We start from the raw sequence: 27,403 nt of genomic DNA on the forward strand, positions 1-27,403 counted from the left end.
CATATGGTCTATCTTGGAGAATGATCTATGAGCACTTCAAAAGAATGTATATCTGTGTTGACAATGGAGGTGTATGGAAAAAGTGTGCTAACTGTATGCTATGGACCATGATTGGTGGTAATAAACTGATATTATTTTATAATCTGTAACAAATGTTCCACCAGGGTGTGGAGTTGTATGGGAAATCTATACATCTGTATGATTGTTTTGTAAGTTCACAATATCTGTAACAAAAATACATTAAAAAAATAGCATGGGTTGGGGGGAAAATACACCTAATATAAGATAAGGACTATAGTTGGTAGAAATATTTTGATGATGCTCTTGCATGGTTTGTAATAAATGTTTCGCACCAATGCAAAGAGTTGGTGGGGGGGGCGGGTGATGTATGGCATCCCTGTGTGATATTACGTTTATTTTTTTTGTAAATTTGCAATCTTTATTATATTCTTATTTATGTGCATTCATGTATGAATGATATACTTCAATAAAAAATAAATAAAAATAAAATCCAAAAGAACATATATCCTGCTGTTTTGGGGTGCATGCTCTGTAGATGTCTGTTAGGTCTAATTCATTTATCATATTTTTTAAGCTCTCTGTTTCTTCTATGTCTAGATGTTGTATGCAATACTGAAAGTAATATATTGAAGCCTCCAACTATTACTATAGAGACATCTCCTTCTCCCTTCAGTTTTATGTGTATGTGTCTCATATATCTTGGGGCACTCAGGTTAGGTGCATAAATATTTATTTCTTCTTGGTGAATTGCCTCTCTTATTAATATAACCATTCTTATCCCTTTTTAAGTTTTGTATTTGAAATCATTTTTGGCTGGTACTAGTATCACTACTCCAGCTCTTTTTTGGTTACTATTTGTGTGGAATATTTTTTTTTCTGTCTTTTCACTTTTAACTGGATTGGGTCCTTACATCTGAGGTGAGTTTCTTGTAGAAAGCATATAGATGGTTCATGTTTTTTATCCATTCTATCAGTCTATGTCTTTTGATTGGGGGGTTCAAGCTCCCCAATACTAATGTTATTAGTATAAAGACATTGCTTACCTTATCCATTTTGTCCTTTGACTTTCTCTTGTCATGCTATTGTATGTCTTTTTACCTTTACTCTTCCTAATAATCTTCATTTCCACACTCTTCTCCAAGCCTCTCACCCTTGTTTTTTTTCCTTTTAGGTTACAGTGCTCTCCAGTATCCCTGTTAATTCCAGTCTTTGGTAACATATTCTATCAGTTTTTGTTTGTCTGTGAAGGCTTTGAACTCACCTTTATTTTTGAAGGAAGGTTTTGCCAGATACAGAATTCTTGGCTTGTAGTTTTCCTTGTTCAGTACCTTAAATACATCCTACCACTTCCTTTTCACTTCCATGAGAGGTCTGCACTTATTCTTATTGATGTTTCCTCTTATGTGATGATTTGTTTTTCTCTTGCTGCATTCAGAATCCTCTCTTTATCTCTGATATTTATCATTCTGAATAGTAGGTGTTTTGGGGTAGGTCTGTTCAGATTTATTCTGTTTGGGTGCATTGCCTTTCTTGGATATTGATATTTACGTCTTTCATAAGATTTGGGAAACTTTGGGCTATTATTGCCTCAAATATTCTTTCTGCCCCTTTTCCTTTCTCTTCTCCTTCTGGGACAGTGTTAATGTATATGTTTGTACAGTTCATGTTTTCATTCAATTCCCTGAGAGACTGTTCCATTTTTTTCCATTCTTTTCTCTTTCTGTTCTGTCTTTTCCATTTCAGATGTTCTATCTTTGAAATCACTAATTCTATCTTCAAGCAATTAAAATCTTCTGTTGCGTGCCTTTAATGTATTTTAATCACATCCATTGTGACTTTCATTCCCATAAGGTCTATTACTTTCCTTTGCAGGCTTTCAAATTTTCCTTATGCTCATCCAGTGTTGTCTTAATATCCTTTATCTCTTTATTCATATTTTCTTCCAATTCTTTGAATTGATTTAGGAAAATTGTATGATTATCATTGATTAATTGTCTTAAATCCTTTATCTCTTCAGGATACTTGGTTTGTTCCTTTGACTGGGCCATTTCTTCCTGTTTCATAATATGGTTTGTAATTTTTGCTGATGTCTAAACATCTGAATATATTGATGACTTATCTCTGATGGCCAGTTTCTCTCTTTTGCCTATTTTTTTCATATGTTTTCTTTGATATTTGGTTCAACTTATCCTAAATATTTAAAATTTCCCAGCTTAAGTTGTCAAAATTGGGTCAGAGACTCACACTGGGGTGCAGATTTTCTCCCAGGAGTTAGGGTGCAGAGAGACCCAAAATCAATTTTTTTTTCCTTGCAAATTCCTGACAAGACAGCAGATGGCAATTTTCAGTGCACCTTTCCATGATGTGTTTCCATCTCCAATTTCTTGTATTTTGGCCTGGCCAGAGCCAAGATTCTAAGTGGGCTTTGCTGGCTTAATTCACTGAAGAGCAGTTGTCCATTTTTACCCCTCCCTTTTCTCTTTAACAGCTGACAGGGAGGAAGGGAGGAAGATATCTGTTCCCCTCTCAGTCAGCTGCAGTGAGCCAGCTTAATATCTTGTGTGGGGAAGAGGGGAACCCTTCCTGGCTGCCATGAGGCTTTGGTAACTCACATTTGTTGTTTTGGTTTCTTTGGATTCTTTGTCTCTCTGTTCTTTACCCTCCTTGGAGTTGTGTAGCACTGTCCTGGTCAGCTGATCCCCAAAGGAGGTCTGTTGCATAGTTTTGGCAATCTCTCTTTTCTGTGCATATGTGTGATCAAGTTGAGCCATATCTGCCTACTCTGACACCATCCCCCCAGAACTCCTTGGAGACATTTTTGATTGTCGTGACTTGTAGGAGTGTTTTCTACTGACCTCTTACCTGTAGAGACCAAGGATGCTGGTAAACCATCCTGCAATGCACAGGATATTCCCCCACAACAACAAAAAACTTGTCTAAAATTCCAGTAGTGCCAAGGTGGACAAAACCTGCAACCCTCTTAGGTAAATCAATCTCCCTAGTAAATGCTTACCTGTCAGAGTTCTTTCTTCTTCCACTTCTATTCCCCAAGAAATTGCCTAGAAACCTTGGAATTTATACACCTAGTGTCTGGGTCCTGTGCTGTCTTCTGTCTTCTGGTTTCTTGTTTGCCTCTACTATAATGCTCTACCATTAGTATTCAAAGTAAAAATCAGCCAGTTAAAACCCCTACCCCCCAACCCCTCATGAAATAATAGGCTGGTAAATTTTCAGTAAGGTTGTTTCTCTTACATAACAGAGTCCAGAAATCCTCTCTTGTTGATGGTCCACTTTAGATCTTGCTGGTGCTGGTAGACCTCTCTGAGTCTCAGTCCATATTTCCAACTTACCAACAGGGCCCCCTTAACCTTCATGGAATGGACCACTGGGTTTCTTGTAAGTGATTCCTGTGTCCTCCACTAGAGGCCCATGGAAACCTCTAGACCGCTCCATGTCTTCTGTCTCCTGGTTGATCTTCTGCCTAATTAATTGTTCTATCTATTATCGAAAGTATTACTGAATTGTCTTTCTCCCTTTATTTCTGTCAGTTTTTGCTTTGTGTATTTTGAGGTTATATTGTTAGATGTGTATTGTTTATAATTGTTATATCTTCCTGATAGATTTATCATGAAATTTCCCTCTTTGACTCTAGTAACATTTTTTTTTTCATGAAGTCTTTATACAGGGAAAGACCATCTACCTAGTTTGCTTTACATAATTGTCTGGTAATCAGTAGAAAAATATTAACAAAAATATATATTCATATTATCTTTTATGCTTTCCTTTACCCAGTGATTTTTATTTCTTCATGTGCATTCAGGTTATCAACTAGTATCCTTTCATTTCAGTTTGAAGAACTCCCTTTATTATTTCCTGTAATACTTATCTGCTAATGGCAAATTCTGTTTTTGTTGATCCAGGAATGTCTTAGTCTCAATTTCTCCTTCATTTTTTAAAAAAGATTTATTTATTTATTTCCCACCTCCTTCCCCTCCTCTTGTGCTGCTGTTTTTGCTGTGTTGTCTTCTCTTCTTATTTTCTATCCTTTAGGATTCATGGGATTTGATCCTAGAGATCTCTGATGTGGAGAGAGGTTCCCTGTCAATTGCGCCACCTCCTGATTTCTCTGCACTTCACCTTGACTCTCCCCTTGTCTCTCTTCTCATGCATCATCATCTTGCTGTGTGACTCACTTGTGCAGGCACTGGTTCACCATATGGGCACTCGTGTGGGCACTGGCTCATGTGCGGGCATGCTTTCTCTTCTTCTTTTTCACCAGGATGTCAAGGGATCAAACCTGGGTCCTCCCATATGGTAGGCAGAAGCTCTATCAGTTGAGCCACATCCACTTCCCTCTCCTTCACTTTTGAAGAAGTTTTGTTGGATATAGAATTCTTGGTTGACAGTCTCTTTTCCATCAGCACTTTGAATATGTCATCCCACTGAAAAATATGAAATGCTTCATGAATTTGAATGTCATCCTTACACAGGGTTGTTTCTGTACCATTCCAGTTTTAGTGTAGGTGCTGCTAAAGTAACATTTTATATCCTTCCAGGCTACAACAGAAATGAGGTAGACTTGGGGGGAACTACCTCTGCCCCATTCTCTGTATAAGTCCTTCTATCTTAATTTCTAGACCATGCTGTATGGAATGTGTCACCTCTCTGAGGAAAGTTAAAATATTATGTGCCCAGTGATCCGAGTACAAACCAAACTGTTTGGGCATCTTCCCAAACTTACTGGTTTACTTTTATCACATCACCTACTCAAAAATTTTCCCTGGATTCCAGTTTTCTAACTCATTACATATAGAACCATTTTATTCACATGGTAAATACAACTCTAATTTCACACAGTTACTCTCATTTGTGGGGAAGGACACACCTTTCATTTGAACATGGCATTATTTGTTTCATGGGGCACTTAATATTTGGTGGTCAGGTCTCACTTATAAATATTATCTTCACAAATACCATTAGCATTTAATGGAAATATCACCACAAATATAGTCTCTTCTCAAACTTCTAATATTATATTTTTATGTAACTGTTATTAGATATAGTAAAATCTGTGGACACATGATTAGATGATAACAAGAGTGTGTATTTCTTGAGATTGGCAATCATATGGGGTTTTAGTTCTTCTGTCTTTCTATTATGGATGTGTGTGTGTGTGTGTATGTATTATGCTATCTAATATCAATTTATCTATCCTCCTTCCTATTGTTCTAGGTCTCTTTGCCTGTCTATAATATGCCTTGATCCCTATAGGAATTCAATTTTAAGTTAGCATATGATAGTTGTCCAATAATATGTTTTAAATTAAATTCATATGAGGACTAGAGAATGGTATAAACAGGGTTTCTCAACCCCAGCACTGTTGGCACTTGGGACTAGATAATTCTTTTTTTGTAGAAGGCTGTCCTGTGCAATGTAGAATGTTCCGCAGCATCCCTGGCCTCTCACTGGATGCCAGTATTATCCTTCTACTTATGAAAACCAAAACTGGTCCAGATATTGCCAAATATTCCTTGGAGGAAAATTCCCCCCGCTGGCTGAGTAATACTATTTAAAGGCACTCTTTCCTTCATTTATCATAATGTATATTCGTTAAAATCAATATTTAGTATTTAATCAATATTTAAAAATGGTTAAACAGTAAAGATATTGGTTAGAGAATGAATGTAGTTACATATGTGTTTGCTGTGTACTCATTTATTCATTCAGCTACTCATGAGTACATATTGTATTATGTGCCAAGCATTTTTCTAGGTAGTGGAGATACATTCGTGAAATATAAGTTCCTTACTTCTTAGGGCAGAGTTTTGTTGGAAACAGAAATAATTAAACAAAAGATGTCACTGCTATGTGTTGTGTTGATAAAGCAGGGAGTTGTAAGGGAATAGCAGCGGCTTTATTAAATTAGTGGACAGGTAAAGACTCTTTCAGATGACATTTAAGGTGGTATCTGAGTCATAAAAGGACAGTCAAGCAAAGATGTGAATGAATTAGTGAATTACTTGTTAACATTGACTCATTTCATATGGCACACAAGGTTTATACTAGGCACCCTGAAAGAGTGCAAAGAAATGATTATCTGTTGGCATATCAACTCACTTTTCCACCTATACGTTTGAACAACACCAGGATGTTTCTATGGAAACCATTAGGGACTGTTCCAAATGAATTAAAAAGTCTGGAGTTTTAATGGGAGTTTATAGCCTGCTTGGTCTGCTACGCTACCTAAAGCAATATACCAGAAATGGGCTGGCTTTTAACAATGGGAATTTATTAGTTTGTGAGCTTACAGTTTTGAGTTCAAGAAAAATGTCCAAATCAAGACATTTTCAGGTGATGCTTTCTCCAAGAAGCCTGGCTGTTGGATACCCTGGACTCCTCAGTCCCATTTCAAGGCACATGGCAGCATCTACTGGTCTTTCCCTTCTCTCCCGGGTTTTGTTCCTTCCAGCTTTTTGTTTTTGTGGCTTTGCCTTTCTTCTCTATGTATTCATCCATTTACAGAAGACTCCAATAAGAAGATTAAGACCTCCTGGGCCATGCCTTAACTGAAGTAACCTAATCAAAAGACCCTACTTAAAATAGTTATGTGGGAATGGGATAGTCTGATTTTCTGGGGTCCATACAACTTCAAACCATCACATAGCTCTATAAACATGAATGTATTTATGCTTGTGATAATGCCCCTAAAATAAAGTCAGCCATTGAAAAGCAAATGTGAGATATACAGACCACAAAATTTCCTATGTGACAAGAATTTAGGGTTATTCCAAGAAGACATCTTTCCTTCCTTCATCACATCCTGTATTACTGGAGAGATGGGAGTTACCAGAGAAAACTGCTTAAAGAAAAGTCCTGGTCTGATATATTTTAAAGGGAAAACAAAAGCAGAGAAATAATTTCTATTTATCTTGGAGACAGCTTCTCTCTCAAACCACCTTGGAACCAAAGGCATTAATCAGATCTCTAATTTTTCTATAAATATGAATTGGACTGAGATACCCACTATAAATAAACTGGTTTGTATTTTGAGTAATAGAATGTAGATATGCTAATGAAAAACTAAATTTCAGATTTACAATTTGAATTCAGATTCATTTGTAACTCCATTGTTAGTTGATAATGAAATTAAGTATTCAATATCACAAAACATATTCTCTCATTTTATGACCCATCAAAATAATATATTCTGGAGCTTTATACTCTTGAGTGTTTCTTGTATAAACAGAAGACCTAGTTAAACCATTTTGTATATGCTTGCCTTTTTAAAGCAGGTTTATCAACTGCAAGAAAAGGGCTCTTGGCAAGAATGATTAAAATATTAATTAGAACTACAGCTTTATAAGAACAGCTTCACTCTAACTTTATGCTAGATACTGAATCAAGTTAAAACTGCAGTTGCAAGTCAAGCATCTTGATGAAGTGCAGACCTCTATAAAGGAAAGAAATAGATTACAAAATGAAATCTTGTTTGAGGAAGACATCATTACAGCTCTGTGACTTGGAAATTTAAATGGAATCTGATGATGTCCCTCCTATGATTTTCTCTACAACTATCTTCAGCATATGAAAGCAGTGTTGCCCAAGAAGCCAATGTATATTTTTATACTGCAATTAAGTAATTGGGTACAAAATTCAGTACAGTGAGTGGGGACATGATTAGATAAATAAAGGGAGTCAAAGAAAGATGATCATTCCAATTTCTTAACTTTGCTTTTGGTGTAGTAGTTTAAAAAATCACAGACTCAGGTCCAGCTGTGTGATGGAGTAGAGGCCCGATGCCTCCACAGCTGTTTAACCACAGGCAATTTATTTAGACTCTATCTCAGTTTACTCAACTTTAAATTTGGGTTAAATCTTCTCTTAGGGCTGTTGTGAAAATTAATTGAAATACTGCATTTAACATAGCAAGTTTTACTTGATAAATAATTATTAGCAATATTTTTATTACCCAAGAAGTAAATTTTAAAAAACAAAAAGTTCCAAGGTGTATTTAGTAAGGGTCCTTTAGGGAAACAGAACCAACAATAAATATTATGAGATTTTATAAGAATTGTCTCAGACACCTGTGGGGATGGGCAAGTCTAAACTCTGGAAGGCAGATTGAGACCAGGAACTCCAATGAAGGTTTTTGAAGAATTTCCCAAGACAGGCTAGTTGGCTGAAGTACAGATAGAAACTTTCTCTTCAGACTGCTCAAATCATCACTTCTCCTTTTAAGGCTTTCAGCTGATTGGATGAGACTTCTCTCTTGTTGAAGGTAATCTCCTCGATTGTAGATATAACCAGCCATAGATGCAATCAGCTTGATTTAAATACCCAAAATATCCATAGAGTAACAATCAGGCCAGTACTTGCCGATCAAACAACTGGACACCAATACCTGGTCATATCCGGAGTATGTGTCCATTCCAGTTAGAACAAAATACTGCCCCTCCATGATGGAAATGTTCCATTGTAATCAACCTGCCTTAGATAGCAGGCTGATGACAAGATTTTTTTTTTTCTTCCATGACAACTGCTAATAATGAAGAAATTGTGGCTCAGCATTTGTGCTTAAGATAGGAAGGAAAAATGGGGGCAATGAGAGGGAGCAGTATTTCTGCTCTTGTGATGACTTGCTCAGTTCTCCCTATTAGGTTTCTTTGCCAGTGTTTTTTTCCTCCTACTATTCACTATCCCATTTTCATAACTCGGGTTCCACATTAGATATTACCTTCTAAGACAGCCCTTCCCTAATCACTCTGTCTGTATTCTCATGAACAGCACTGTGTTTGTTTCCTCCATGATACTGATCACAACCTCTAATATTTTTTCATTTATATTTTCTCTTTCCCCCTGTTAGAATATAAATGCTAAAAGGTTAGGATTGAAGCCAGTTTTTTCATTATCCTGTCTCTAGACATTAGGGCACCAGACACAAATAGATACTTATATTGAAGGCCTTCAAACCATAATTATTCTTTGGTAGCCTTAGATATTTGGATTGTCTTCCACCTTTTGTTGTATAAATTTGCACTAATTATTTATTTCAGTGGATGTGTGCTTTGGGATAAATGACTAAGAACCCTCTTTATAATCTTATTATCTATCCTAAAGTTTCTGCTATAGAGATTATAAATAACAGTCTTTGATTTGGTATAAGTAATCCTTATGGTTATGTTTACAATACACGAAACTTTTAAATTTACTGATAACATCCTATTTATAAGTATGTGACCCCCAAGTGCCAGATTAAAAAAAAAAAAAGTTTCATTCTATATTATATAGATACACCCTTCACATGCTCACTGGCAATCTTTAGCTGAAATTATTTCACTTGGATTCTGATTGAAATATTCTCCCCCTAGAACATGGATCAAACTGCAGTTAATTTAAAGTGACCATGCCAAAATGTCTGGTACAGTTAGTATATTTTCCACCAGAAAGTTGGTCACTACTTTAATGTTTAGTTTCCATTTTCAGTTACAGGGTGTTGGTTAATCTAGTAGCTCATCTCCCTAACTTGAATAACCATATTAAAATCTTCCAAATTTTAGGTGCCAAATACATATAGAATATACATACACATATATATATATATAATTTATGTATGCATATATGCAATTTACAATATAGCCATAAGGTAATTAGTGATGATACACTTTGCTGCTAATGAAGCCAAGGTCACAGATTTGACTATTCTTCTGAGTCTCTTTTGGTCCAGTTTCATTGCTATAGAGTCTACCTTGACCTCTGGGCCGCTGTTTCACAAATGCTGTTTGTCCTAGGGGCTACGAAGGAGGGTGTGAGTGTATCCCTGCCAAGTCCCTGCCTCTGCCCGTCAGGATTTTCCACATTTACCTGACAAGAAGCACGTTACGTGTGTGCTCCATGTTTGCGTTTTCTATACATCAGGTGCTGGACTTTGTCCATAGGAGATGAACGGTGAAGGTGTTTGAATCAACAGGACGAGGAGCACCATCTTTATACAGAAAAGACAGGTCATTTTAAAGCGTGGTTTGGAACAAGCTTACATGTGGAAGTGAAAAATATTTCCGAAAATATGTGCAATGTTATCAGCCTGGTTTTATCAGATGAATACTTTTCATTTAAGCAAAATTGAATTGGTAGATTACTTTTTGGTTCTCTTTGTCTATTCCATTCTTCATGTACCTCTAATCTGTATCCTTTCCTTTGAAAAATAGGCCAAAGGAAGAAGTGTGACCTAAGGGAAAATGTGGGAGCTGGGAGCCTAGAATTCAAGCTATATATATATATTATATCTTGGCATCATTTACCTTCCTTTAATTTTTTGGTTTTGCTCTTTACAAATTCCACTGTTTTTCTTTTACAAGAGAATTTGAAACAAATGCTTATGGAAATTTAAAATGTCCTTGCTACAAAGTTAGGTTCATCTATTTTTATCTTAAAGATGTAAAAACTTCATATTGCTTCATTTTATGAATGTATTTATTGATAATATTAATCCTCAATTTTTTTTGCATATCCACCAATGGATTAATATAATTTCAAACCAATTCACAAATATGATAGCAGTTAATAAAACTTAGGTGAAAAAAAATTTATATGTATTTTGGGGTAGAAAAACAAGTTCCTCTGGTCACTTAATGAGCCAAGGAAGACCTGGTTTAGTACTTCCTTCTATTTCTTGGTTCCTTATTTGCTTAATTGAGTGACAAATTCTAATCAGTCATGCCTAACTAATATAATTTAGGAAGGAGCCATGTCTTCATTTCTGTAGCACTCTGGTCTAGTGCTGGAGGTTGACGGGCACTCAGTTAAGCATAGGGAAAGTTCATGTACCCCTTTCCTCATTTATAAGAGGAACTTTATGGAATTGCTGGGAACATCAAATGTCTCACAAAAGAAGTTAGCTATGATGATAATTTTATTTTTGATAACATAGTAGTTGACATTTTGATTAATTTTAAAAAGATAGTTTAACACATTCATACAAGATCTTTTTATTATAAAAGAAGGACTATTGAATACATGTAAGTTTAAATACAAGGAATGGCCTAATTTCTTAATGTAAGGGTGGAGGGACTGGATTTGTCAACAAAAGGGACAGTGCTAATTTTGCAGTTAAAAAGGGAGAAGGAGGACTTTTGAGTTTCTTTATCCTTTGATGACACAAAAATGTAAATTCATAACAATATCAGACACATCAGCCTGACTCTTTTTCTTTGGGTTTGCAAATATATTCTTCCTTGGTATTTTCTATCTTTTTGATATGTTTCAAATGTTTAATAGCATCAAGACACACGGGAAATGGGTATATTCAAATTTATGGGCTATAATCACTCCCTTAGACAGTACTTAGATAGGCACAACAAAGTATGCTTCTCACTGTCTTACTCTGTGTTTCCATTTCTAACCAATGTCACTTGTGCGAATATTCTTTAAATACCTTTATTCAGGTTTAAATCTGTCTAGGCTAACTTAACCTTTTTTTTTTTTTTTTTTTTTACAACTTTTTTTTTATTATGTCTTCAAAAAAGTTTTAGGTTACAGTAAAGTCACATATAGAATATATGGGAGTCCCATATACCCAACATCCTGCCTCTTTTCCCCCTTCCCCAGCAATGATCTTTTTACATGTGGGTGTTACATTTGTTGCAACTGATATACAAATATTGAAACATAGCTACTAACCATGGTTACATTATGGTTTACATATTAGACTATACATTTTTATAAATTTTTGGTGAAGTTTAACATGGCCTATAACCATCGTTACATGATCATGCAGAACATTTCCATTGCCCCCCCACCACCCCAGGTACCCTCTTTTCTATTTATTCTCTCCCCCTTCCCTCGGGGCCCACAGTGACACCCAAGCTTCACTGCTTGCAAAACAAAATTCATATGTATATTTACAAATTCTCCAGTATAGTCTCCCAGTGTTGTCTTAAGATCCTTAATCTCTTCCTTCACTTCATTTAGATGATTCATGATATTTGTTTGGACTTCTCTGATTAGTTGTTCCATGTTCTGCATCTCCTCCTGGTTTTTAGTTTGTTCATTGGACTGGACCATGTCTTTCTGTTTCTTAGTATGGCCTGTAATTTTCTGTTGGTGTCTAGGCATCTATTTATCTTGATGATTTTATGCAGTTGATTAGCTTTTCTATTCTATGATTTTATTTTGTTGTTGTTTTTTGTGGCTGTAAGTTCTAATTGCCTTATTCTTTTTTTCAATTATCTTTTTTTTAAAGATACATAGATCACACTGACTTAACTTTTTATTTTAGCAATATATATACTCAAGTCAAAATTTCCCATTTTAATCATTTTCAAAGTATAATTCAGTGGTCTTTTCATTTTTTTTTTATATATTAGCAAAACAAATTGGCTGGAAAATTATATAATTTTCCTCGAGTTCATTTTGGTTTTATTTTTTACTCTTTCTTCCTCAGAGGGACATAAATATCTATCAATGGAAAGAAAGTCTAATATTCTGTCCATGTTAAACATGTGACTATGTCCTTGCCTTTCCTATAATAATATTTTTTAGGGCCACCAATAACAAAGTTACAAAATAATTCAATTCCTATAAGCAGTCAAGAAAGAAAAAGTTTTGAACATTTATATTTTTCATTAATAACATAATAATTTCCAAATAGATTTTTTAGATGTTTTTCTTTGTTTCTGAAATATCGACTAATCCACATTTGCATGGGTAAACTCAGAAGTGTTTGGTCTATGCTTTTTCAAAACGACTGTCAGCAAACAATCATTTATGATTGAGCTTTGGATCAGTCCGGTTGCTTTGCTAACGTATGCCTGCAGAAGGATTTTTAACATCCTGCTGACGGGGCTGCTCCTGCCAGGCCTCACAGCAGGAAAATTGTCTCTTGCAGCTCAGCTTATGAATATAACCTTTGCGTGTTTGGAAATACCCTTTGCAAGGTAGAGTTTATGCTGACCCTTAACTATAAAGGCTCATTCTATCAGTGCTAAACAGAAGAAAGAAAAGCTGCAATGAGTCATAATGTTAAAAACTGTCTTTTTATTATTTGTTTCTTATCCTTCATTGCATTTTCAGCTGTGTACAAGAGTGGAAAATCGTAAATATGTTCTACACAAATTGATACTCCAGAAATGCTGATTCTGTATTTTAAATCCTGTACAAATATCTAAGTGGCAGAGATAACATTTTCACTAAAGATGCAGAAAATGTTCCTGCAAAGAGCGCCACTATTGCTTGAGTCCTTGTTTCTTTAGGCACTGAGGGATTCTCTGTGACATCTGTGCATATTTAATCAAGTGAAGTTTTGCTTGGCTCCATCATATATTTATTTATTAGCATTTTGCTTGTGAAGATCAAGCATCAGCTTTTATAGTCATTTAGTAAATCCTTTAAAAATAATTTTTCTTTCCAAATGTGAAATTATTATATTAGAAACATGTGTTTCATATATGACCACAGGGAAAATTAATATAGCCAACTTAATTAATAAGTTTGATTCATCATGTCCCAGGAGGTAAATTTTGTTAGGGGAAAAAAAAATTGATGTCTTACCCAAGTGAAATACCAATGTTTTTTAATGAATCTTATTAAACTGACTCATGGGCTTATGGTAAGACCCAATAAATGCTTATTGATTGGTTCTTTTGATATAAATACATAGATACATCATAGTGCTTTAGGTCAGTTGGTAAAATAAATACTGTCTTTCTTTTAGAGAATGAACTATTTATGTATTTATTCAAGTTTAGAGATGCTGATAGAAACTACAAAAGAAAACTTGCTTAGCTAGGCAAGAACTAACTGGAATTCTAAACTAACTGCATCTTCCCCATTTTCCTGAAAAAGAAGCAAGTATAAAACAAAACAAATGTATATATATATGGAATACTTACACAGAAAGTGAAGGTCAGGTAGGGTATATCTGATGAAATAGAACAGTCTCCTATGCTTTCACATCTGTGCTCCCACCAAAAATTCCAAATGATGGTCTGAGCCACTACAAGACTTAAAGGTATCATTGACTACATTTATGTGTGTTAAATTGTGCTATTATGTGGACAGGCTGTAGATTTTTTAACAATACATTAGAACCAAGGAGGTTTTTTGTTTTATTTTTTGAGGTACCAGGGCCCAGGGTTTGAACCCAGAGCCTAGTATATGGTAAGCCAACACGCAGCCACTAAGCTACATCAGCTCTGCAGGAGGTTATTTTTGAGTATACGAGTTAACTAGAAAAAAATCACCAGAACCTTCTGAAGTTACTCATGCAGTATCATTTTAATTGCATGTGCTTAAAAAAAAAAACCCAAATTATATTTTGACATTTGAAACAAGCAAATTAAGCCATATCCCTCATATGCTCTTTGGAATCTAAGAGAAAAATCTTTGGTTTTTCTTCTTTCTTTTTCTTTTTCATCTTTGCTTTGTTACTGGATTTTGATAGGTCACCCACAGTGGTCATTTAATAAATCCTTTAAAAATAACATTTTCCCCCCTAAACATCAATTATTATCATCTTAGAAACAATGCCCACATGACTATAGGAGAAATTAATATAACTAACATAATTAGTAAGTTTGATTGATCATGTCCCAGAATCTTGACCTTCACATCTTCACCTTTACAAGGTGCCCTGAATTCAGCTTGCAAACTAACTACTCATCACAGAAAATGCAAGAACTATGCCTAATTGGTATAAAGTTGCATGTCATTAATTCTTTTTATTGATTTTATTAATATTTATTGAATTTTTGCTATGTGTTGCAGATAATGCCATTCTAAAATAGTTAAGGTTACTTATTGTAATCATACTTATTCAAAGGATAATTTAAAGAAAGATGAACTTGTTTTTTTTTTTTTTTTGCTTTAATCCGGGTGTTGTATCAATGAATATGGTTCCACTAGGCCATTTCTGTTAAAAGGCACAATTTGCTTTCCATTCTCCATCCCTAATCTTACAGGGTTTTGAGAGGGAGTTGGAATTTTTCAGTTTTGGGGGAGGGCTCATTAGAGTGATAAGGAGCTAAGGGTCCATGCAAAATTGCTTCCTTAAATGAATAGTTACCATACCAAAAACAAATGGAAAAAGTAGAAGAGCTCACAGTATTACATTATAAGAGGACTTTTTAGTGCCCCAAAGCAAAAGAAGTAGCAGCTGCTTAAACATTGCTTGCCCTTTGACTAATGGGCAAAGGCAGTGAATGAGGAAACAGAAAGGAATTTATGTGTGTAAGACTTAAACAAAAGTCATACCACCATCAGAGCAACAACAACAACATATTTAAAAATAGTGTGAGTTGAGAATCAGCAAGATGGGCAGTTAGCAAACATCCAGAGCTCTCTGGAGGTAGCTGAAGCACCTGTCTGGGGGCTCTGGGAGGCCAGAAGAGCATCATGCATCATACTTGAAGGAGTGGAAGGAGGAGATGCCCATCTGCAGAGAGGACTCCTAAGTAGAGCATTCCATGCCATGGAGGCTGGTGCCCATCCTCGACTGGAGGCACAAGCTACCTTGGGAGCTGTTCTGCGGCTGGAATCGAAAGCTCCACTTCCCCAAAACAGGGGAGGAAGAGACAGTTGGGCACGAATTTCAGCTATGATGAGGAAATTCAGTGGGCTACAGTATGATCTTGAGAACAGCTAAGGTTTGAGCCTGTCCAGGTTAGAAAGAGGCTGGGAGCTGCCATCTTAACTCTGTGCCTGGCACGAGGGATAGAAGGGTGGACTGAAAATCCCAGTGCTGGTGGGGACTGGCTTCTTCCCATCCAGATCATATTGCAGTTCTAGCCTAGGCCCCAGTGCCACCGCCAGCAGGGAGGAAGCTGCGAGGATCTGCGCCAGCCAATCTTGGAAAATACTAGCCAAGTCGTGAAGGTTGGTGATTATCCTGCTCTGGCGGCATGAGCCGCCACAGGAGTTGTTCTGTGAAAGGAATTGGAAGCTCCACTTCCCAGAAACAGGGAAGGAGTAGATGATTGGCTGCCAACTTCAGCTACAGATTGGGAGACTTGGCTGGCTAAGAGATAACCCTGGGAAGGGCTGGGGAGAGAACCAGCCCAAGTCAAAAAGAGACCAGTAGCTGCTGTTCTGATTCTGTCCCCAGCCTGAGGGGAAGCCGGCCTTACTGAAACTCACAGTGCCAGCAGGAACTAGTTTCTTTCATGCAGGTCAGCCTGCAGCCCTCGCCTAGGCTTCAGCCCACCTCTGGCAGGGAGGGGGCTGAGGAGCCCTGCACCAGCCTATACAGGTAACTGCAGGGAACTTTCACTGGCATTGACTGAAAATCAGAAGTTTACCAGGGCAACTGCGGTCATCTTGGACCTGCACTGCATAGCGATTGCTGCTCACACCTGCAGTTCCATCCCTGCCCCAGGCAGGGGAGAAAGGAATGTGAAGTTTCATCTGTCTCTCTGGGTAGCTACAGTCTAGGCCTGCATGTGGATTATTCCACATAGCTGTGACTTTGTCCTTACCCCTGGCAAAGGAGAAAGTTGGAAGAAGCATCATTGGTCTCTGGTGTAATGAGGGCAGCTTGAGCCTCCACAGCCTATAGCACCAACTACATGCTTGGCTCCCACTGTGCAACCAGCAAGGGAGAAATGATAGGAAGCCCTAAACTAAAGAGAAAAACTGTACCCAGAAAAAAATACCCTAGTAAGCCAGATGCAAAGACACCAACAAAGCATTACAATCCATACCAAGAAACAGGAAGCTATGGCCCAGTTACAAGAACAAGATAAGCCTCCAGATGACATAAAGGATTTGAGACAACTAATTATAGATGTTCAAACAAATCTCCTTAATAAATTCAATGAGATGGCTAAAGAGATGAAGGATATTAAGAAGACATTGGATAAGCACAAAGAATAATTTGAAAACATACCTAGAAAATAGCAGATCTTATGGGAATGAAAGTTACAATCAATGAAAATTTAAAAAAAAACATTGGAATCATACAATAGCAGATTTGAGAAGGCAGAAGAAAGGATTGGTGAGCTTGAAGAAATGGCCTCTGAACATACAAAAGAAGAGATGAAGAAAAGAATGGAAAAAAATGAACAATGTCTCAGGGAACTAAATGACAACAAAAGGCATGCAAACATACATGTTACGGGTGTCCCAGAAGGGGAAGAGAAGGGAAAAGGGCAGAAGGAATATTTAAAGAAATAATGGTAGAAAATTTCCCAACCCTGTCCAAGAAGCACAACGTACTCCCATCCAAAAAAATCCAAATAGACCAACTCCAAGACACTCATCAGAATGTCAAAGGCCAAAGACTAAGAGAGAATTATGAGAGCAGCAAGAGAAAAGCTATGCATAACATATAAGGGATGCACAATAAGACTGAATGCTGATTTCTCACCAGAAACCATGGAGGCAATAAGAAAGTGGTCTGATATATTTAAGATACTACAGGAGAAAAACTTCCAGCCAAGAATCTTATATCCAGCAACACTGTCTTTCAAAAATGAGGGTGAAATTAGAATATTCACAGATAAACAGAAGCTGAGAGAATTTCTAAGCAAGAGACCAGAATTTTAGGAAATACTAAAGGGTTTGCTAGAGCCTGAAAAGAAAAGACAGGAGAGAGGGGCCTGAAAGAGAGTCTAGAAATGAAGAGTATATCAACAAAAGTAACTAAACTTGTCAAAATAGTGGTGAAAATAAAATAAGACAGATAAAACTCAAATAGGAATAAACTTAACCAATGATGTAAAGCACTTGTATTCAGAAAACTGCAACTCAGTGTTAAATTTAAAAAGCCCTAAATAACTGGAAGAACATTCCATGCTCATGGATTGGATGACTAAATATCATTAAGATGTCAGTTCTACTCAAATTGATATACAGATTTAATGCAATCCTGATAAAAATTCCACCAGCATTAAAGGAAAAATTGAAAACACAATCATTAAATTTATTTGGAAGGGTAAGTAGTCCTGAATAGCCAGAAACATCATAAAAAGGAAAAGTGAACCCTCATCTCCAGACTTTAAATCATGATACCTACCTATAGTGGTAAAAACAGCATGGTACTGGCCTAAAGACAAACACAGTAGACCAATGGAACCAAATTTATGGTTCAGAAACAGACCCTCACAGATATTGTCGAGTGATTTTTGACAAGCCTCTCAAACTCACACAGCTTGGGCAGAACAATCCATTCAAAAATGGTGCTGAAAGAATTGGACATCCATAGCTGAAAGAAGGAAAGAGGACCCCTATCTCATACCTTATCCAAAAATTTACTCAAAATGGATCAAAAAACTAAAAAACAAAAAACAAAAAACAAAAAACCACCATAAAACTTCTAGAAGAAATTATTGGAAAATATCTTCAAGAGCTGGTGGTAGGTGGTGGATTCTTAAAGGAGATAAGAGAAGGACTGAGTGAACTACTGATGTTTAATGTATGTAGAAGTTCTAATTAGCTTTACTGTAAAATTGTGGAAATATAGAGTGGATGGTAACACTGTGAGTAACAGCTAATTTATAAATGGGGATGTGACTGAAAATGGTGGTCTAGTTATTAAATGACAATCGACAGAATGGTTGAGAATAATCTAGGAACTGGATAGCACAGTAAACCAAAAGGTGGGTGAGAAATGTGGTTGATGGTACAGATGCAAGAGTGTCCTTTGTGAGCTACAACAAATGTGTATCACTACTGCAGGATGTTGGGAATGTGGAGAAGCATGGGAAAAATACAGCTGGAGTGACCTATGGACTGTGGTTAGTAGTAATAATATAATATTCTTGCATCTATGCAAAAGATGTACTATGTTGATACTGAGGCAATATGGAAAAAGTGAGCCAAATGTATGTTATGGACATGGCAATAATCAGATGATATTATTTTATCTGTAGCAAATGACACACCACATTGTGGTGTGTTGATGGAGGGGTGTTGTTTGGGAATTCTGCATGTGTGCATGATTGTTTTATAAGTTTACAACTTCTGTCATAAAAAAAATACATTTAAAAAATAATAGGGTGGGTTGGGGGAAAAACAGACCAAATGTAAGAAAGGAACTATGATTAGCAGTAAGATTTTGACAGTGTTCTTTCATAGTTTGCAACAAACGTCTCATGACAATACAAGGTGTTGGTGGAGAGTTGATGTATGGGACCCCTGTATGATGTTATGGATGTTTGCTTTGTAAGTTCACAACTTTTACTGTACACTTAATTGTTTATGTATGTTCATATATAAATGACATAAAGATAATAATCGCATTGGTTAGGGGAAAAATACTTTAGTAGTAATATTATGACAATGTTTTTTAATCATTAGTTAAAAAGGTTTAAAAACAATGCAAGTTATTGGTGGTAGGGTGAGATGTTACATATGTTTGTTTTTTAACTTCACAACTATTATACATTTATTTATGTATGATATATTTATGAGTGATATATTTCAATAAAAAGTTAAAAATAAAAAAATAGTGTGAGTTCATGTTAAGAAGGAGGTCATGGGCGCAGAATTATAAAAATGTTGCTCTTTGAAAATGACTCTTTTTTGAACCATCCATCTCTACGAGAGACCTTAAATATAAACATAAAAGGAAATGTTAACCCCGCTCTAAAAATAGATGAATTTTCTGCCTTTGGATATGTAATTTGAATGAGAAGTATCATTCTACTGTTAAAAACTTTTCGTGCAATTTAGTATCTCAAATCTTTAGTGAGTGATTCTTTAATCAGGCAGCATCCCAGTGACAAAGTGGAAGGGAGCTCTGCCTAGAGAGGGGCACACCCAGAAGTGATGAAATGTTCGGATTGGCTAATATTAAGTTTCCATTTTACAAAGAGGGGGGGTCTCACAGAGTGCACAATAACATTAATACGGAATGTCCAATCTGATAAGGTATCTTTCCTAGACACAAACTGGTTTATCACCAGGTGTTACTTATCTGCAGTTCTGTAGGTTATGTTCCATTGTTCCATTTTCCCTGGAAAGCCCCTGAAGATCAATTGTTTTTGTTTTTTTCTGGAAAATCCTTTTTCAGAAAGGGGTCCCTCCTGGCAACACCCAATGCAGGTGGCCAATTAAAGGCAGTTTGTTAAGCAGTGAAAAGGGCTGATAAAGTATAAGAGGACTGTAGCTTTTCCTGTACATTTCCTTTGCTTTTAACAACATGCCATCTCTCGCATACCAGACAGATTATCCAGTGAACAGGTATGCTCCTTTCCACTGAGTCCGGGCTTATGTTTTAAGCAATGACTCTAGGTGGATTTGTATGTATCATCTAAGCCTCTTCATATTTGGTATGAAATTAGGAGATAGTGCCCTGGCAGTCCTCCTGGGAGAGGACAGGGACCATAGCACAAGGCTCTCCTAAGAAATACTCCTCTCACTTCCATCTAACTCTCAGTCCTTTTATGTCTTTGATCTAGTGAGGAGTTTAGGCACCTTTTCAGTAAATACTGCAATTTGTCTAGCACAAATTTTGCAGTATACTGCCTAAGGCTCTTGGAGCCTCAGATGAAACTTCTATTTTGGCTTCCCATTGTTCACTTATTAAAATAATTGGTAGATTCCTATTTGCTTCTATTAGTTATTACTCCTGGCCTATCAGTGAGTTAAGGTCTATACTCAAATATAGAGATTCTTGTATCTTTTATGTAAGTTGAGACTTATTTGTTGCAAGTGACAAAAATTGAACTATTAGTTAAGAAAGGTAATTTTACCATTTCATATGTGAAAACAGAATATGGGTGATGCTGGTCTTTGAAATATGTACCATTAGGACTTGAATGCTGTCGTGTATCTCACCCTTTTCGGCTTCTCTTTGTGTTGTTTCATTTTTTAAAATTGACCTCTCCATGAGTTTAGAACCAAGATGATTGGCAGTTTCTGACTCATGTTTCTATAGTTTTATGACCACAGAGAAAAAGAGACTTTGGAAATACAAGGGAATAGTTTTAACTGAGCACACTTGAGTCACACGTTCATCTCTTGGACCAATCACAGTAGCCAGGAGAGGCTAGATGCCGTTGAGTCCCCAGCTTTACTCGTAAACTCATACCTGGGACAAAATGCATGGGAAGTTATTAAAAACTGGGAAGAAGCTGGAGGCACATAAGAACAATAGGTCTATTATTCTAACTCTTGATCCTTTCATATCTATTTATGTCTATATATACCCACAAAAAGGGTAAGGGAATCAGTAGAATAATTTAAAAATATTTTCATTTTTTAAGTATTTTGAAATGTACATACATAAAATTATTATCAGTAAAATATATAGTGAAGTCAGAGAGGCTGGAGAGAGAGTGGGAAGGACAGAATGTGCATTATGGAAGAATAGAGAGTAAGCATTTTAGGAGATCTTAGAAGGGAGGCATACAAAGTAAAAAAGAATTAGGACAGAGACCTGGTTAAGCAATGGGGAGAGAGACAAAAATAATGAGAGAAAGGGAACAGAGAGTAATCTGTAACAGAATGGAAAAAGCAGGAATCAGAAAAGTATAATTTGTGGAGAAAAAGTTAAGATTATTATCTTTTATTATTATCTATTATCTTTGCTTTTGCAATTACCTTTTCTGGAAACTAGAACATTTTGGCATTATTAGGTGACATAATATAGAATGGGAATTGTGGGAAAAATTGATTTCAGACTTCTGAATGCCTTTCAATATATGGACAAGCAAAATAATAAAAACTCTCAGTGATATTTCTAATCAGTGGAATATATGATGTATATATAACTTAGACACAAATAATATAGACAATACATATACACTTAAGTCATACAATACTTCAAACTCTATGAAGAGAGAATAAAGCTAAATCAAATAATGCTTGAATGGTGTGTATTACAGAAGTGGTTGTTTTAATAGAACACTTCAAATATCATTTAGCTGCTACTTCTTTCAGGGTTTGCTTTGTATCCCATGGAGATGATCTGACCTTAAGCTTTTCTTGGCTTCAAAGAGCTCCATTCTTGCCTAATCTCTGCGGGACTGAAGAAACAGACCCTTGGTTAACAACAGGAAACCAACTTGATTTTAATATTGTGAATGCTTTACTCTGATGCCGGAAGTGTTAGCTGCCCATCTCAGTGGGCTGACGATTATGGAGCTGGATTAGAGTTCAAAATATAAACCGACTCCGTAGGTCTGCTTGTAAAGTCCACAGTTGCAGTATATTAAATGCCCCTCTTGATCATCAATGGTGATTATGTTAATGGACTCCTGAATGACTTCCATCCGAGTTGTATTCCAACCAGCCTTCCTCACTGTTGCCAGTGGTTATGACTCAGGAAAGAGACAATATAATACTATATGAATGTTGGTGAATAGGCCCAATGAGATCTCTCTCAAGTTTCATCTCATTATATCAAATAGGTATTAAAATGTGTTCTTTCAGGAAATATTTATTGCATGCCGAGATAATACAGTGAAAAAAATTGTCAAAACAGACTCCTCATAAGTCAGGGATCTGACCCAATATCAGGCTTTCTTAATAATTTTGAGGATACAAATAATTGTGTGGCACAGGTGAAGTGGGGAGAGGTCCTTGACCTCCAGGGCACCTCTTCATGGACTTTCTTGCTACATCAGAGCACACCATAGGCTCAGATTATGTAGGCGTTCCCTAAGTGATGTGCAGGTCATATTACTTTTACAGAAGGAGCAGTTAGGTCATGCCAATCTTCCTTTTATATTTGGAGAGTTACATAGCTTTTTCCTAGAAACCTCAGCCCTACATTTCATAGATTCCAGTTTATTTACCATAAGCAGTACTATACAGTCAGTCTTTCCTAGAATAAGGATTCTCTCATTAGTAAATGCCATTAACATGCTTGCCAGGAGGTCTGTTATTAATATATTTGACAGGTAATTTGATTGGGTCACCTACTTCTAGGGGGCTCTCCCTTTGTAAAGGGAGAGAATGAATTGCAGACTTGCTGTTTAACCATGTTCTTCCCAAATGCAATGCCTCTTTGGTGATGTGAATACTGAGATTAGTACAACAGTCACTGCCCTCAAATCTTTTTACAATCTAAGGAGATGAACCCAAACCAACATCATAGACAATGAATCTAAAACCTTAAATACAAGGCTTGGCACAGAATAAGTCAGTAGATAATAATATCTTTAAAAATTGTACTAATAAGGCAATATTGAAGAGCTCTAGCATGGTTAACTATTCCTGGGAGGGTAAAGGCTTAGTGAACTGTGTAATATATACTTGGACAAACATTACATTTATTCATTCCACTGACATTTATTATTTTCTATGTACATAAGGGTAAATGAAACAGAATTCTTGACACCCATAAACTTTTAGTCTTGGAGGAGTCACAGCCATGTAAATAAAGAATTAAAATGTATTATGATAAGGATGTTTATAAAAATTCTATTTGTCAGGTACAGAAGAACAGCAACCTTGACCTCTAGAAATGCAGAAGTCTTCATCAATGTGCAAGTTAAATCTTGAAATACAAAGGTGATGAACTGTATATACCCCAGAAAACATGTTCTTAAATTTAATCCATTCGTGTGGGTGTGAACCACTGTAAGTAGGATCTTTTGTTGAGATTAGTCAATCAGGATGGGTCTTAATCCTATTACTGGAGTCCTTTATAGAGAATAATATTCAGATGCAGAGAGACAGAAACCCAGACGCTGAAAACAATGAAACCCAGAAAGGGATCAGGAGATGTCGCCATGTGCTCTGCTCTATGACAGAGGAACCAAGGATAGCCAGCAGCCTGCCCCAGCATGCTGTAATCTTCTGGGAGAAAATATCTCCTTGATTATGCCTTATTTGGATTTTCTTTTAGCCTCAATACTGTAAGCTAATAAATTCCCATTGTTTAAGTCAACCCATTTTATGGTATTTGCCATGTAACAGTTTTACCAATTTTTGAAGAAATTACTATGTTTCAGCTATAATATTAAGCATTACAGATTTATCATTTAATGATTATAACATAGGAGGACAGCAAATCTTGAATTTGAAAAATGAGAATATATTCCAACAGCTAACTAGATACATGTGGTGTCAGAATCTGAGTCCAAAGCTGTCTTATCCAAATCCATGCTCTCTTTATAGTGCTGTGATAACTCCCATAGGCTGTTTGGAGGTTTGCCTGTTGTACTAACTTGATAAGGAGGCAATGAAGCAATGTAAGCAACACTAGATGGCTTCAGGATGGCAATTAGTCACCATCCATATTGTATATCAGTGACCTTCTGTAGACATCTACAGTAACATAAATCTGGAAAAATAGTGAGCCTGCTATGAAAATTCAATGTCACAACAAGTCTACTTCCAATCCTTTCCAGTCAGATTGCAGCTTCTGGCCCCCTGTTCAACGAACTCTGTGGGCAACTCTACCATGAAGGCTGCAGGGGGGCATGGACATTTTGCGTTTTAGAACGATGAGCAGGCTATTAATTTGAAGAAAAACTGAAGTTTGGAGAAAGTTGTGGTTAGAGAAAACTGTCAGAAGCCTGCTGTAATATCCCAGAGAGGTAGTGAAAGAGAACCTGGAGAAGCAATCATTGGTCAATTGATAGAAACTAAAACTGATAATATTTGTTGAGGGAGTTGAGGGGACTCAAGCTTTTAACTTGGACTGCTAGGTAGCTAGTGATGCTACTGAGATAGAAATTGTCATAGGAGGAGAGTAAATATAAATTTGGGTTTGCTGAATTTGAGGATCCTGAAAGTTGAAGTTTGTGTTGTACATAAGGAGACAACCTGTAAGCAGGCAGGAATTTCAGCTATAGCAAATAGCGGGACTGGGGTAGAAGATGTGGATTTGGGTATCTTCCTTTCTGTTGACTTTGTGGATGTGCATGGAATGCTCATTCAACATCAGAAGAAGGAGATAGGACCTTATAAAAATATGAAGAAAGAAGACCCAATGTGATTAAACTGTATTTTTGCTATGTTTATTCAGTTTTCTTGGTTACACATAGATATTGTAAATATACTCACTCTCACTTCATTTATTTAAGCAACACATATTTATGACATGCTTACTAAGTGCAAGGCATTGTATATGGTGATGAGAATACGATGAGCAAAGACTGAATGGTGGTTGCTCTCCTAGAATTTATAGTCCAGTGAGGACATAACTCCAGTATCCGTCTAATGAATAGATAATTCCAAACCAAGATGACTCTTCTAGTGGTCTTTATTCTAGGGCACACAAAAAAGTAAAGCCTTTGTGCCTGGTGCAGATGTGTATCAGGAAAGGCTTTCTAAGAAAGTGAAGCCAGGCTGAGACCGGAAGGATAAGGAGGACTTATCTGGGCAAAAGTTACGGAAGTAAAGAGTGCTCCAGACTGAAGGAAAAACATGTGGCAAGAAATAGTTGGGAGTGTTGAGGGAGTTAAAAGAAGAACATGTAATTGGAGGGAGAACAGTTAAGAGCTGTGTGTAGGTTCCAGACCGTTGAGGCCCAGACCCTTGCGGCTTGTGGAACACAGAAAGGATTTTGATCAGTGTCCTAAGAGTAATGGGATGCCATTGAAGGTTTTCATTTTGAAAAGATCATTGCTATAAAGGCAGTGGCCGCTAGAGGTTCTGAGGGGAGGGAGAGGGAAGAATAGGTGTAATATTGGGGCATTTTGGGGACATTGGAACTATCCTGCATGACATTGCAATGACAGATACAGGCCATTTTACTAACAGTGCTTCAATATGTGTTTCAGTGGTAACAAATGTACCACACTAATGAGGGTTGTTATTAATGTGGGAGAGTGTAGGTGGGGGAGGGGGCAGGGCATATAGGAATCACCTTTATCTTTTATGTAACATTTATGTTTATGTAATCTTAAGCTTCTTTAAATATAAAAATTTTTTAAAAAAAGGTCATTGACCCAGATATTCTTTACTCAGCAAATACCTCCAGAAAAGGAGGATTGAGGAATCAGGAATAAAATAGAAGAGATTCATCAGCTCCCTAGAGGGTCTACCTTAGGAATTAGCTAAGCCTCATCAAGCTCTCACCACAGAGCTTTTTCTGCATGTACAAATAAAATCAGCTGGCTTCGGTGGCAGGTCAATGTTTTGGATCACCTAGTGCTTCAGAGACGGCTTATCTTTGAGAAAGGTATAGTTCTGGCTGTATCTCTTTCCCCCCTCTCCCCTCCAACAAACAAAAATAGAAAGCAAAAAGGCTTTAGGCTTTAAGAGAATTCATTGCAAACTGCCTACCTTTATAAAGGGGAAAGTGTAACCCAATAAACAAGCAGATGTGACTTGTTAGAGCCAGCAGTTATTTTTGAGCACCTTTAGTCCCCATTGCGTATTTCATTACTACAAAGGTGATCTTCAGTTGCTCAAAGAAGGGATTCTTTTGTAATTACCTAGCTCTTTGCTGGGATTCAGCATTGTTTAGTTAAATGTGCTAGATGCAAATGCAGAATTCTTGCTGTGAAAATCACTACTTATACGGAGATGCAGCTTTTCCATATAGTACTCACCATTGTTGTGGAATTACTCTGAAAATTGCCTACCCGCCTGGGGCTCTTCTTCCAAATAAAAGTCACTCTTTGAGTGGCTGGGTGAGAGCTTTTATTTATGAATGATTCCCTAGCAAATTACACTGTAGTCATACCTGATTGTGTATATACTTTCCTTTTTGACTCCATTAACTATGCCGAATTCAAATTGCATGACAAACCACAACATTTATCAAAACAATATCTCTAGAGCTATAATTTATTAGTGGTAATGGTATGTTTGTAGCAAGGAATGATAGTCTGAGTTCTCCCATTCAAAGGAAGGAGCTCTATAACAAGGAAGAAATTATCACAGCTAAAGTCACTTTAGGTTCACATCACGTTTCACCAAAACATTTACAGAACACCTTTTTTCACTGGCATTTGCTACACACACAGGATATTTCAGTAACTGTGATAGTGTCCCTGTGATCCCAAAAATATAATGTAAAACTATTCTACATTGCAATTCAGTTCTGAGGTACTATCTTGGAACCTATAACCTAAAGTGGTCATTCAAGAAAATCATGTATTAATCTTCTGTTAGGGCTTTTACCATTGGAACATACACACACACATCTATATTTATATTTAGCTAGGTCATGATAAAACTTGTGCTTGTGTGTATGAGGCAGGAGGGAATCATCTTCCTCTGACCTGGGCAAGCTGATCTGTTTCTGTGGGGGACCATTGGGCCTGAACAAGACAGACATAGGGAGAAGTTCTTATAATACCAGTATCAACTGGAAACTCCCTGATATGTTCTTTTTAGACTAATCAAACGGAAGTTTTTCTTTCAGATTTCACCTTTGAAAATTGCACATTTGTTCAAATGATCATGAAAGTTGTGGTTAAAAAAAAAGTTCTAGAGTTGAGTGAATGTTCTTTGTACTTAAAAAATATCCAACAAATGAATTAATGTT

At 36.6% G+C, this 27,403-nt stretch overlaps 1 protein-coding gene and 1 pseudogene across 21 annotated transcripts in view; one reads left to right on the top strand and one right to left on the bottom strand.

Moving 5' to 3' along the window:
- Positions 1 to 27,403, top strand: part of CHL1 (cell adhesion molecule L1 like) — a 221,934-nt gene that overhangs the window by 83,490 nt on the left and 111,041 nt on the right. The gene's annotated exons all lie outside the window — the stretch shown is intronic.
- On the bottom strand, positions 4,467 to 4,559 carry LOC111760597 (U6 spliceosomal RNA; annotated as a pseudogene).

This window comes from Dasypus novemcinctus, chromosome 26 (assembly GCF_030445035.2).
Source record: "Dasypus novemcinctus isolate mDasNov1 chromosome 26, mDasNov1.1.hap2, whole genome shotgun sequence".
Lineage (NCBI taxonomy): Eukaryota > Metazoa > Chordata > Mammalia > Cingulata > Dasypodidae > Dasypus > Dasypus novemcinctus.